The sequence below is a fragment of the Metopolophium dirhodum genome, chromosome 8 (assembly GCF_019925205.1).
Source record: "Metopolophium dirhodum isolate CAU chromosome 8, ASM1992520v1, whole genome shotgun sequence".
NCBI classification, from domain to species: domain Eukaryota; kingdom Metazoa; phylum Arthropoda; class Insecta; order Hemiptera; family Aphididae; genus Metopolophium; species Metopolophium dirhodum.
The window spans coordinates 17,012,299-17,024,501 of NC_083567.1; the positions used below are offsets into that span (position 1 = coordinate 17,012,299).

General features: G+C 28.2%; 1 protein-coding gene across 1 annotated transcript in view; it reads left to right on the forward strand.

The window, feature by feature from the left end:
• LOC132950025 (pneumococcal serine-rich repeat protein-like) overlaps window positions 1–12,203 on the forward strand; it is a 244,146-nt gene that overhangs the window by 54,399 nt on the left and 177,544 nt on the right. The window lies entirely within an intron of this gene.

Here is a 12,203-nt window from a genome sequence, read left to right on the forward strand (position 1 = left end):
TGTTTACAAACACCCCTTAATAACGGACACCCTATATTTTCCTTATGATATCTTTTATGTATTATAGATGTTTCACTGTATTTATTTTATTATATCGATACACATATCAAATTTAATTTAATGAGGAAATTGATAAGTCAACTTCAAAATGGAGGATTTTCTGTTGTCATTTTAATTGTTATTAATATCGTTTTGCCTTTTGACTCCTGCAGCGCGTTTAATATAATATGAAGTATTTGTGAAACGGCTTATGATTATATATTGTAATCCAGATCAACAGTAATGGGTTATTAGTTGAAAGCCCTGCACGAGCTTAGGTGAAGGATTACACATTTTGGCGTAATGGAAATTATAACCCCAAGAGAAATCTACTCTTATTCGCTTTCTTACAGTGAAATGTCGGCGCAACAGCTAGGCAATTTGAATGCGTCTGTGCTTAAGAATCTTTAACCTCGTAGGTATTTATACTATACGTTAAATATATTATTTTTAATTGCAATCTTAAAATTTGTGTACAAAAATGTGCACATTTTATAGGTTTATGTGATATTATTTATATTTATTTCTCTAATACCGGATATAAAACCAGTAGCTTATTTTAATGCTTTAATGTCTGCATAATAATATATTTCCATGCTATTAGGATATTAGGTCAATAGGTCATATTATATTTTATTAGTAATAAATTATTACAATATGATTTTGTAAACTTAATTATTTATAATTACTAATATTATTTTGATTAGCACTATCGCACTGATATAGTTTAAAATTTAAATTATATTTGTTTTCTAACAAGGAGTTATAAAGCTTTAAATATTTCAAACGTTCGGTTATTAATTTAAAATAATAGTAATGATTAGCATAACACTATTAAATCAATCAAAAACCAACCGAAATAGTTTTTATGTATATAACCAGCTAATGGCAAGAATTGGAAAATTAAGTAGGTATCGTTATATTATTTCATAAATGTTTGCAATATAAAAATGCATTCATATTTGAATTTTGAGTTTTGATCATCTTAAAACAACACATTATTATTTAAATATTATGGAGTCATATGGGGTTTCTTAAACATCGAAAATATTAGTTTATTTTAACAAACTAAGCTAAGTTTTGTCTGATATTCAATAAATTAGTGTTTTCATATAAATGTAAACGTTTTTATCTTTTTGTTTGTCTCTAGTGAAAAAACTAATTATACACAATGATGTCTATTGCATTAAAACAGGGAAGCATTGTGGCTTTAGGATTTCTTCGTTATTTATAAGACCGTTTTATAGCATCTGATATAAGTAATATAATAATATTTATAAAAGCCGGTTTGTAGGATGACAACGTCAAATATATTGTTTGCTAGGCGCAGTGTTATTCTGTGACATTTTTAAGGAATATAGTATCGAAGCTTTCAAAAATGAAGGTCTGATTTGTTTCTTCCTATATAGGTGACTCTTTTTGTTGAAAATATAAAAGTCTGTGTCCATTATTCTCACAAAACACTGTTTATTAAATTAGAATGTACTGTGAACAGTATAAAGCTATAGCGGTCAATATAAAATTGAAAAGCCCTTCGGGAAATATTGAATTAGAAACAATGATGATGATGATGAACTTCCTAGAAATTCTACGTTATACCGTGAAAACAATATTATTTCAACAACATAATATTATAGAAATATTGCGAAATTCCAAAATATTTGGGTACGCAAAGGGTTCATTGTGGTGTATGTAATATTTTAAAATATAAATATTATATATTATTTGTAGGAACTAAATAGATGTGCAAATTAACAAAGTTTTAAAAAGAACATATTTTTCCCATGTTTATCGGTCTTTTGGAGTGGTCCGCTTCCAGACAAGCGAATATTAAATCGAATACAAAAACCATAATATATAGCCATAAAGGTATATTATAATACATTTAAAAGACATTTTATTTTAAAAATTATCTTTATTAGGTATAATCGTACATTTTTAACTTTTTAGTTTTATGATCAAAATTACAATTTTTTTATGAGCATTAAAAGTTTAATTTTTGACACAAATTGTCAAAATCAATTTATATAAATGTTCAACAACTAATAAGGGTTGAAAAATTAATGCAAGGTTTCTCATAAATAGTTTACAATTACACCGAAAAATTCATATAGACATTTTAAGTTCAAGTTTGGACGAAATTTGATAATATATTTTAAACGACAAAACCGATATCAGTTATTTTGTTGTAATTCAAAAATATTATTTGTAGGTTAAAACTTTTAACGTATATTATTATTTATTACAATAAATTTATACACACAATAACATTTTCAAATGCAATAATTTCGTCAAACGTTAGTTCAGCCAACGTGTTACCATTAATTATAAATATCAGTATTTATAATCAATGGTATTACTAATAGTAAAGTGATTTCTTTTAATAGCAATATTAATATATCATATAATATTAAAATATAATTATAGTAGAGGATATAGGCTGATGACAGCTTTGTTCAGAATCGTTTTTCGTATAAGTACAATGATTTATCATTGAATTAAAATTTACCACATACATTATAATAACTTACTCAATGACAAATTACACTCGACACCTTTTCAGTTTTCTGTACAGCAGAGCGGTTACCCTCTTTCCCCCCTTTTAAAATTTTTTTTTATTTAATTCCGATAAGTTTTTCTGGTATTTATTATAAATATAATTTTGCCGGTGTAAAAATATATTTATCATCTTTAGAAAAGTATTTAATTTATAATTTAAATTTGATTTAATTTTCAAAAAGTATTTCCAAGATAGAATGAAGGATATGAATGGAAAGACAAAGCACATAAGATCATATAATTTAACAGCGCCTCGGAGAATTCGGAAATGACAAACTTTTTTTTTCAGAATACGTAGAATAAAAATGATTTTATATTTTTTTTGTTTTCGTTCAGATTGGATAATTTAAGAGAATGCCACTAGATTTTTTTACTATTTTTTTTATATATACATAAAATATAATAATAATATTTTATAGGTACCTATATTGATAAATAATACAAAATATAAAATTAAGTGTAAATGGATTAAACTTTAAGATTATACTATATTTCCTTATTCGTAGATGGGACGTTATTAATGAATTACTTGTATAGTAGGTATAATATAAACTATAAAGTAAACTTAAAAAAAAAAGTTGTCTCGTAGTCATTTAACAATACATAGCTTTTGATAAGAACTAAATGTCTTAAGTCCTTAAAACATGGATAGTTATATAAAATTTTGTTATGTATTAAAACTAAATATTATTGCTTTCACATCACTGCATCGTGTACTACGCGTGTTTTAATTAAGGCGCGGTCTATTAAGTATTATCGTTTTATCTATTATCTGATGCTTTAATATATTTCAAAGCTTTCTCGTTAATATCAACTATAAGCTCGTCAATTAACTATATGGGCGTTTCACTATAATAGTATGACTACGTCTCGCTATACTATACTACTTGGGCTAGTTGGACTGGAAAACGTGATGTGTGTGATTTAAAATTAATTATATAATTAAACATAAATCGGTTTAATCAGAATTGCTGTTACAAAGATAACTATAATATTTTGATAAAATCTTGTATTAATGCGACATTTGATATTATTTGAAAGTTTATTCATATGTTTAATGCATAGCCGCCAATTTGTATTGTATACATATATTATATACTCGCGAAACTGCAGTTAAATTTTATGTACATTATACTCGTATAATATTATATTGCATTACTTCAAGGTCAAGCAGAAAAACATGATTGGCCGTCATATTTTGTTAAATATCATCTGATTATTGTCTTGGATATTTTAAAATTGAATGCAATATGTTAAAGATTTGGGTAAAATAAAAAAAATATTTTGAGAAACATTTATTGCTCAAAATATTAAATACATATTATATTGTGTACAGTAGAATAATTAAGTACCTAGGTAGTCAAAATCTGTTAGTGAAGTGACTTTAATACACACCAACATGGCAATATTTCCATTAAATTTTAATTTAAAAAGAAAAAAATGGATTACTCACGTTTATATTAGATATAATTCGAAAGTAGTTAAAAATTTGCTAAGGATTTAATGTGATTAGAATTTAAGTTATTTATAATTCTTTATATTGAAAAAGTCCATACAAGGTACTAGTATAATATATTAATATATACTTAGGTATATACGACGGATCTATTTAAGTGATGAAGTGATTTTAATATAAATTGAAAACCGATGGACACTTTTTACTTTTTAAGTTTTTACACTGTTTTATCTTATTCAGATAATAAGATTTTTACATTATCCATAATATGTCTATATATATTATAAAAATCATCTACGAAGTCTTAGGACTTTTGGAAATCCAGTTAAACCATTAAAGTATAACAGGATTTCAAGTATACGTTGTATATTTTTTTAAAAAATTGATCACGTAGTTCATACGTTAGGTATATGTATGGATGATAAAATATTTATTTATACATATTTATATAGTCATATAATGTGTGCGTAACTATATTTTTTTAGTTACAAAAAATCAATTAGCCATGTTTTCCTCCCTTCGGGACTTTTCCTGTGGGACACACCGTCACGGGGATGCCGTAAGAGGATAAAGGGAGTCCTTTGGGACCTTTAGGAAAGGCGGTATGTGCATACACACACCAACGTAATTCAAAATCGCACATAACGGATTTAACGACGGACGAAGAATGTGCTGAGGGGGGGGGGAGGGAGGGGGTCAGCAGTAGACTGCTTCAGATTGTCGAAACGTAATCCTTTTAAGAGCGAGGTCGCTGCTGGATTACGTTACCAGTATGTATATATAAGGATTATTTCGCGTTTTAGGTGTCTGCATCGACGTTGCATATATACTGTATTACTGTGTAATAGTGTGTAATTTGGGGTAACTGGGATATCTATCATTGAATCATATTAGCTGCTTCGTATAAAAACTTTTGAGAACTATGTGGAATGAGGATCATAGTACATATAGTTATTGTTTTAATTTATCTATCAATTAGTTTTAATATTTTATCAAATCCAATACAATACAGCTGTAGCTGCAGTATTATATGTGTCGACTGACTATAGTTATCAACTCATAATAATATAATATATTGTAATCTGAAGGAAAGTGCCTACTATACTTTGTTATTATTTACTATTCATAGTTACATATTATACTTTAATCTATTTGTTTATAATGTCCATGATAAAATTAATAGTGAGAGTGTCATTCGAATTTTGTATCACATTACCTAAAACATTCTACTATACGATTATACGGGTTTTTTAATTTCGTGTGGAATGGATATCAATTCAATAAAGTATTTGGTTAGTATTATTAGGTAGGTATCAATCGTAGGTAAATAAAAAAAAATTTATAAATATGTTTGGTGTTTGACAGAAGTCGTACTCCGAAGATTAAGGAACAATAGAAATTAAATACGTGTGTTGATAAATGTCGGTATAAATATACAAAAGTCTTGATTTCAAACGCTTTTTTTGTGTTTAGTTATGAAGTCCACAACACTTATTAATAATGGCTAATGATTAATATAGTATGCACTTAATTCTAAAGACGCCCTTAGCGAGATATACCGCAACGATGCAGCAGCTGCAGTATATGTGTCGACTTTGACTATTATATATGACATTAACTAATTCATATTAATACAATGTAATCTGAGGGAAACTATTAACTACTATATTATATTATACTTTGTTATTGTTTACTATTCAGAGTTACATAAGTAATATATATTTTAATTTATTTGTTTATAATGTCCACGATAAAACTATAGCGAGCGTTATTTGAATTTGTTATTTGAATTTCGTATCACATATTACGTACCTAAAACATCCTACTATGATTATACGGGTTTTCTAATTTCGTGTGGTGTGGAGATCAGTTAAATAGTATTTGGTCAGTATATTTGGTAGGTAAAAATCGTAAAGAATAAAAAAAAAAATGTTAAAAATATGTCTAGTGTTTGACAGAAGTCATACGCCGGAGATTAAGGAACAAATATAATATATAAGTATACTAGGATAAAAAAAATCCAAATGCTTAAAGCGTGTATAATAAAAAAAAAGTATAGAAAAAAGCTATTATGTTTGTTCAGAATATGACATCTTTAGAGGAGTAATGGCCGCCGAAGGCGGTTGAAATAAAAATATAACAATATATATACTAAACTGCAGTGACTGTTAGATCTTCCATCTTTTCGGCGATTTTATTTATTTATTTTTTCTTCCGACTCCGAGCGGTAGAAGGACAAGTGGAAAAAATGACTTTTGAACGGACTTAAAAAAAAAAATAGGGGAGTTGCCACGAAAAAAGGGATGTATAATAATAATAATAATAATAACATTCTGGAACCAACAAAGAGCCTCGTCATTGTACGCATTACTTCCAGCTTTTCTGACTAATGTGGCCTAAGTCTCCAACACACAGCAGCGACCCCAGCACACCACTGGCAATTCATTTTGATTCAATTTATTTTTATATATTGTCTTCATGCCGGAAACACTTTCACCCACGTATGTCGTGGGAAATAATGAAAAAAATCAGTATTGTCGCTAAATGTCAAAAATGTCTACAGTACTCAGTATAGTGGCCAGTCTGTGGAAAATTCAATTCCTCTGATTTCTAAATAATAATAAAAAAAAGAAGTTTTTTATCCTTCCATGCAGCAATATTATATTGTGCCTAATGTTTAACAGGGCATAAGATTGTATTATTTTGATATCCTTGTTGAATTAACGAAATAATGAATTACATTAATAATTATAACTATATTAACGTGAAATGTCTTAACACAATAATTGTTGACATTTTTATGGCACGAGTTAATACACATAAACTTTGGTTCACCAACTATTTACCAGGAGAAAATTAAAAAAAAATAATACATTTTCATGTGCCTAATGGTTATTATAGTATCTTTATCGAAATGTGCTATGCAGAATACGAATAAAATAAATAAATATCGATCTTGTCCTCTCCGCCCAGATAGTGCTGCAAGCCACCGGGTTTTGAAATTCAAAAATCTTGTGGTAAATTGTTTTTGCAGTATTATTAATAGGTACCTTTATTTTGAACATGTAATAAAGCTAACGCATTACATTTAATCTACAATTATTATTATTATTATTATTATTGTTGCTTTGATAAGTTTTTTATAATCACTATAAACAAATTTAATTAAACTCTCTGATTTATTTATTTTTTAGATCCTTAGCAGAGTTTTGATTTAAAGTTAATTTGTCTAAAAGAGTGGCGTAAAATACGACGTGTATGTACTAAAAAAAAGCTTTAGCTCAAAGAAAATTATCGTTTATATTCGAATACCTATGTTAATGATTAAAACTTGAATATAATATATTTATTAGATAAACACAATTTTAAGTTTGATCTGATGTAGCCTTATCAAAGATATATAGAATCAGTTATTAGATTATGGATAACCTTCTAATACATGTATATTGTATATATTATGTTGACAATCAATCTTGACTTTTTTTGTCAATATATTTACACTTGCACATCACAGAGGTGTTTTAATGGCATTATCAATTAGTATTCGTTTTGACAGTTTGTTGGGTTCTTGTATTTTGTATGTAAAAAAAAATTAAATAAGAGGGGTTGAGAAATTGGATTAGTTGCAGCAGCAATGCTGTCAGACACATGACGTGCAGTACACACTGAACAATGTGGGTACACCCCAAAATATTTCGTTACACGTTTTTACATGGCATTTGTACCACGATAGACGTCATAGATTTTTCGGGCGTTTTGACATTTAGTTGTGTTTTGTCGTACCAATAATAGTTGTAATATATAGGGGTTTTATTTGATCGTATGCGTTTGGAAGACTCGAAAAACGCAAACAACACTAAACTTGCAGTATATTTACGAAGGAATTATACATTTGTCGACCCTGCTGCTACCCTGAATGTACACAATATAATAATATTATATATTATTTTTCTTAAATTTCTATCAGCTAGATATTTGGTTTGTTTTGACACATTTTCGCATGGTATTTGTACCATGATAGACTTTATAGATTCTTCGGGAATTTTGACATTTAGTGTTTTGTCTTACCAATACTAGTTAATTTTAATAATACAATTTAATACAACTTAGTTTTATTGCAATGTCAATTTTTTTAGCAGATTCGAAAAGACATTTTTTCAAAAAAATTTTTATAAAATTAGTCATTCAGCTGAGATGATCAGTGGTATTACTTAGTGGAATATACCGTATGTCATGTGTATAATATATATTGTGAAATGAGAAGTAATATATTATTATAGTATACAAAGACAAATAATTATATAGTAGTGTAGTATTGTATGTTTGATTAGAAAACAAATTTGCATAAATAAAACTTGAATAAAATACGTTTTATCTTACACACATAAATAATTCTTATTTACATATTATATTCGAAAGCAAATAAGCATAAAAATACTCATCCTAACATTGCATTTTATTTTAGGTAATTATATTTATTATTTATTTTTATTCGTGAATTGGTAATGTAAATTATGCTATAAAACATAATTAATAATTTAGTGGTGAACGCGTTTCACTCGTTTTAGATTTAATTAAGTAGAAAATTCAATGAAAATCCATTGAGGTTTAAACCTGCTTTAAACGATACAAGTCCCATAAATTATTCCTATTAAATCTTTTAAGTAGTTTAACTGTGTGAATTTGTAAACATTTAAAGACAATAATAATATATGTCTTCATATTTATAAACTATATCTGAATCCATAAAACTTGTTTTTAAAAGAACATTTTAATATTTTAAACATTAATATTACGCATGCGTAAATGTTCAAGTCGTATTATTAATAATTTTTTAAAAAAAAAACGATGAAACGACGATAGAATGTAACTTTCTGCGTGATCTATGTCGTTTTATACTTAATATAACTTATGAGTTATAAATACGAAACATGTGATACTATTTAAATAACTAGTAATTGAATACTGTTACAACATATAAGTAATTAGTAACGCGTAGTAAGTCAAAGGATTATATTGTAATGAACGAAAATTAATGAGGATTCAGACGAGTTGGTCGTAATTAATAATATCGTCTATGACGATTGACGGCAATACTTACTATTGTATTATTAAAATATATACCTACCTAATATATTGTTAGTACCGATATTATTTTACATTATTCTGCAATGTACATTATATTATTATGTGTAAAATTAACTGACGAAATCATGCCGAAACTTTTCGTGAGTCGTATACAATTATTGTTATTATTATCATACAAATATTTTTGGTCCATCACGTCCAGCGCCAGTTTTTTATATTTATAATAAATACGTGACTATATTGTCAGTCGTCACTAATAACCCGACTGCGTCGGTGCTGTGTACCGTGTTTATATATATATATATATATACCATGTATATACACACACCATGTATATAGGTACGAGCATCGAATGCAACAGCAGTGGCTACAATTTAGCTCTTATTGTTCGCGTATATATTATTATGATGCTAAACACGACGGTGACTCGCGCGTACAATGGGCCGCCGCCGCCATCGTAACGTAAAGTGGTCGTGAGATTTTCGGTCTCCAATAGAAAAAAACAAAGTACAACAAAAAAAAGGTGAAAAAAGTCCGCGGAGGGCCGTAAATAACTCGTATAGAGATAATTGTTTCGGAGAGCCGATCAATACCGTTCGGCAGCGATGCATTGTACATGGCTATTATTTTTGGCGGATAGGCGCTTAGTTCTCGGCGATTTGTAAAAACGTAGTTTGTTATTATATTATTATATTGTATAGGTACTCCTGTACATAGTGTAGCTAATGCTGCTATACAGAGTGGACCGCCGTATTTTCCCATAGTAATGTGTATTACTGCCAACACTGAAAAACAGAGAAAACGCGGATGTCCGTCATGTGTATACGCAGTGCCGGATATGGTTAGCCCACAGAGCTTAAGAACTTTTACTATTCCAAAACCCGTTAAAATGGGTTGGAACGATTAAGTTTAATACTTTGCAATATAGGTATAGTGCCAAAATATAGTCCAGCCCATCGAGTTAGGTAACTCGTTGCTTGTTCTATCCGGGCCCGTATATAATATTATACACTTGTATATTCTGCACGAAACTACCCATTGTGCAATCGAAGTTTTAAAACATTCTAACAATGTAAATTTTAGGTCACATTTCCAACATAATTTTTAGGTCACATATCTAACATCATTTTTAGACGTTACGTTCATATTAAATTATTGTTAAAATAAATAAATTAAAAAATATCGGTGAATTAATATTTATTGAATGTATGTTATTAAAAAATGTATACCTACATTGAATTAATGCACTAACAATATAAAGATGTGTATGCGATAATTGTAGGAGATCCGAGAGGGTGGGAGGGTAAATGCCGTCCATTGAGCGGCTTGAGCTTATTACATATTTTATTAAATAATTTTTTTGGTGTTCAATACATTTTAATTACCCCCACCCCTTTGATTGATTTCTGGATCTGCCTCAGTGCGTCGAGGTTTCCTGTTTACATTTTGCGCCAAACTTGTGTACGTAAACAACGTGATTCTCATATAATTTATGCTCATAATAATACTATAATAATAATATTGCATATAGTGTGTTGTAATAGTAGTAATAATAATATGCGTTTCGTTGAAAATCAATATACGCGGGAGGACTGTCAGAATTTGATAGTCCTCGGTGCAGAATGAGGCGGTATGTGCATTCCTGCAGATGTCGATGCTGCGACCGACAGGCAATTATAATCGAGAGAGAGAGAGAGAGAGAGACTATAAATAATATAATACACGCTAGCTGTTGCTCTTTACCCGTAGATAATAGCAGTGACAAAAGGTCTGTGAGAAGATATTATGTTGAGTCGTGTAAACGTTTTTTTTTGTGTAATATTACGTTTTAATTTTTTAAGGGCTATACCTAAAGTTTCGCGTCATTCTGAAAATGTGAATTTAACGTCACGGAATAAGAAATAATGGTATAGCTTTAAATGTATAGGTAGTAAATTAGCCACACAAATTAGTAACTACCTAATGATTATATGTCGTGATATATTAGCACATAATATATAGTTATTGAATTTGTATTTTCCGACTGAGCGCACACAACCCTCTCCAAAGACTGTTGAATGCAATTATTATGAAATATCATGAATTCAAAATATTATTCTTTAGTTCCGGTATAAACTTGTGGTAGCTATTCATTATTTTGCGATTTATAATCATCGTTAGCGAAAAATATGTTTCTAAAATTAAACAATAAATCCGTTTTACGTATTTAAATTTAAAGTGGCGGATACTATCTATAATTTGTTTATTAAAATAATTGTGTACACCTACCTGTTTGATTAATCATACAGATGTAGAATATAAATAAATTAAACACAAACCATTGTAAATGTATAATAATATGATAATCTATAGATTCATAAGAACCAATTTTAAAAATCAGTAATACCAAAATCTTTTGTTAATCCATATTATTTGCTTTAAACAATCAATAATATTTTCACATTTAATTTCATCGTATTTAATATTTTAATAGTACTTCTATTTAGGCAGAAATTAGTGATTTGACATTTTGTTTAACTTGATTTTAACAAAAGCTCAGCACATGTGAAATATTGATTTAATTCCTTTTTGAGATTCAGTTGTGTAATTATGTACTGATGATAAAATAAATCGTATTTAATTTGAAACTTGGTCAGAGCATTAAAGCAAACGTTCATGATGGTTGTATTATATTATATTATAACCATCCATTGTGACAGCTTCGTATTTAAATGAAAGCTTACATTTTACATATTATTATTATACCTACTTTTTAGAATGTGTTTTAAAATGTAGCATTTTTGGTGGGGCTGGCGTGATTTATAAAGGGTCACATTTTCATTTTTTATAACTATAAAATATTTAAAACATATGAGTTGTGACAGTTGTGTTCTAAATAATGTATTTGTCATATTGTTTTGTTAGGTTTTTTTTTTATTTTTTGGTGGTCGTGTGTTGAATGTTGATATTATGAAAACACAATGACATATCATCGATTATAATAATTATTACCATAATTAATACCTACTTGTTATTTATAGTAAGTTAGTATTAAAATAATAAGATATGATATATCAACTTT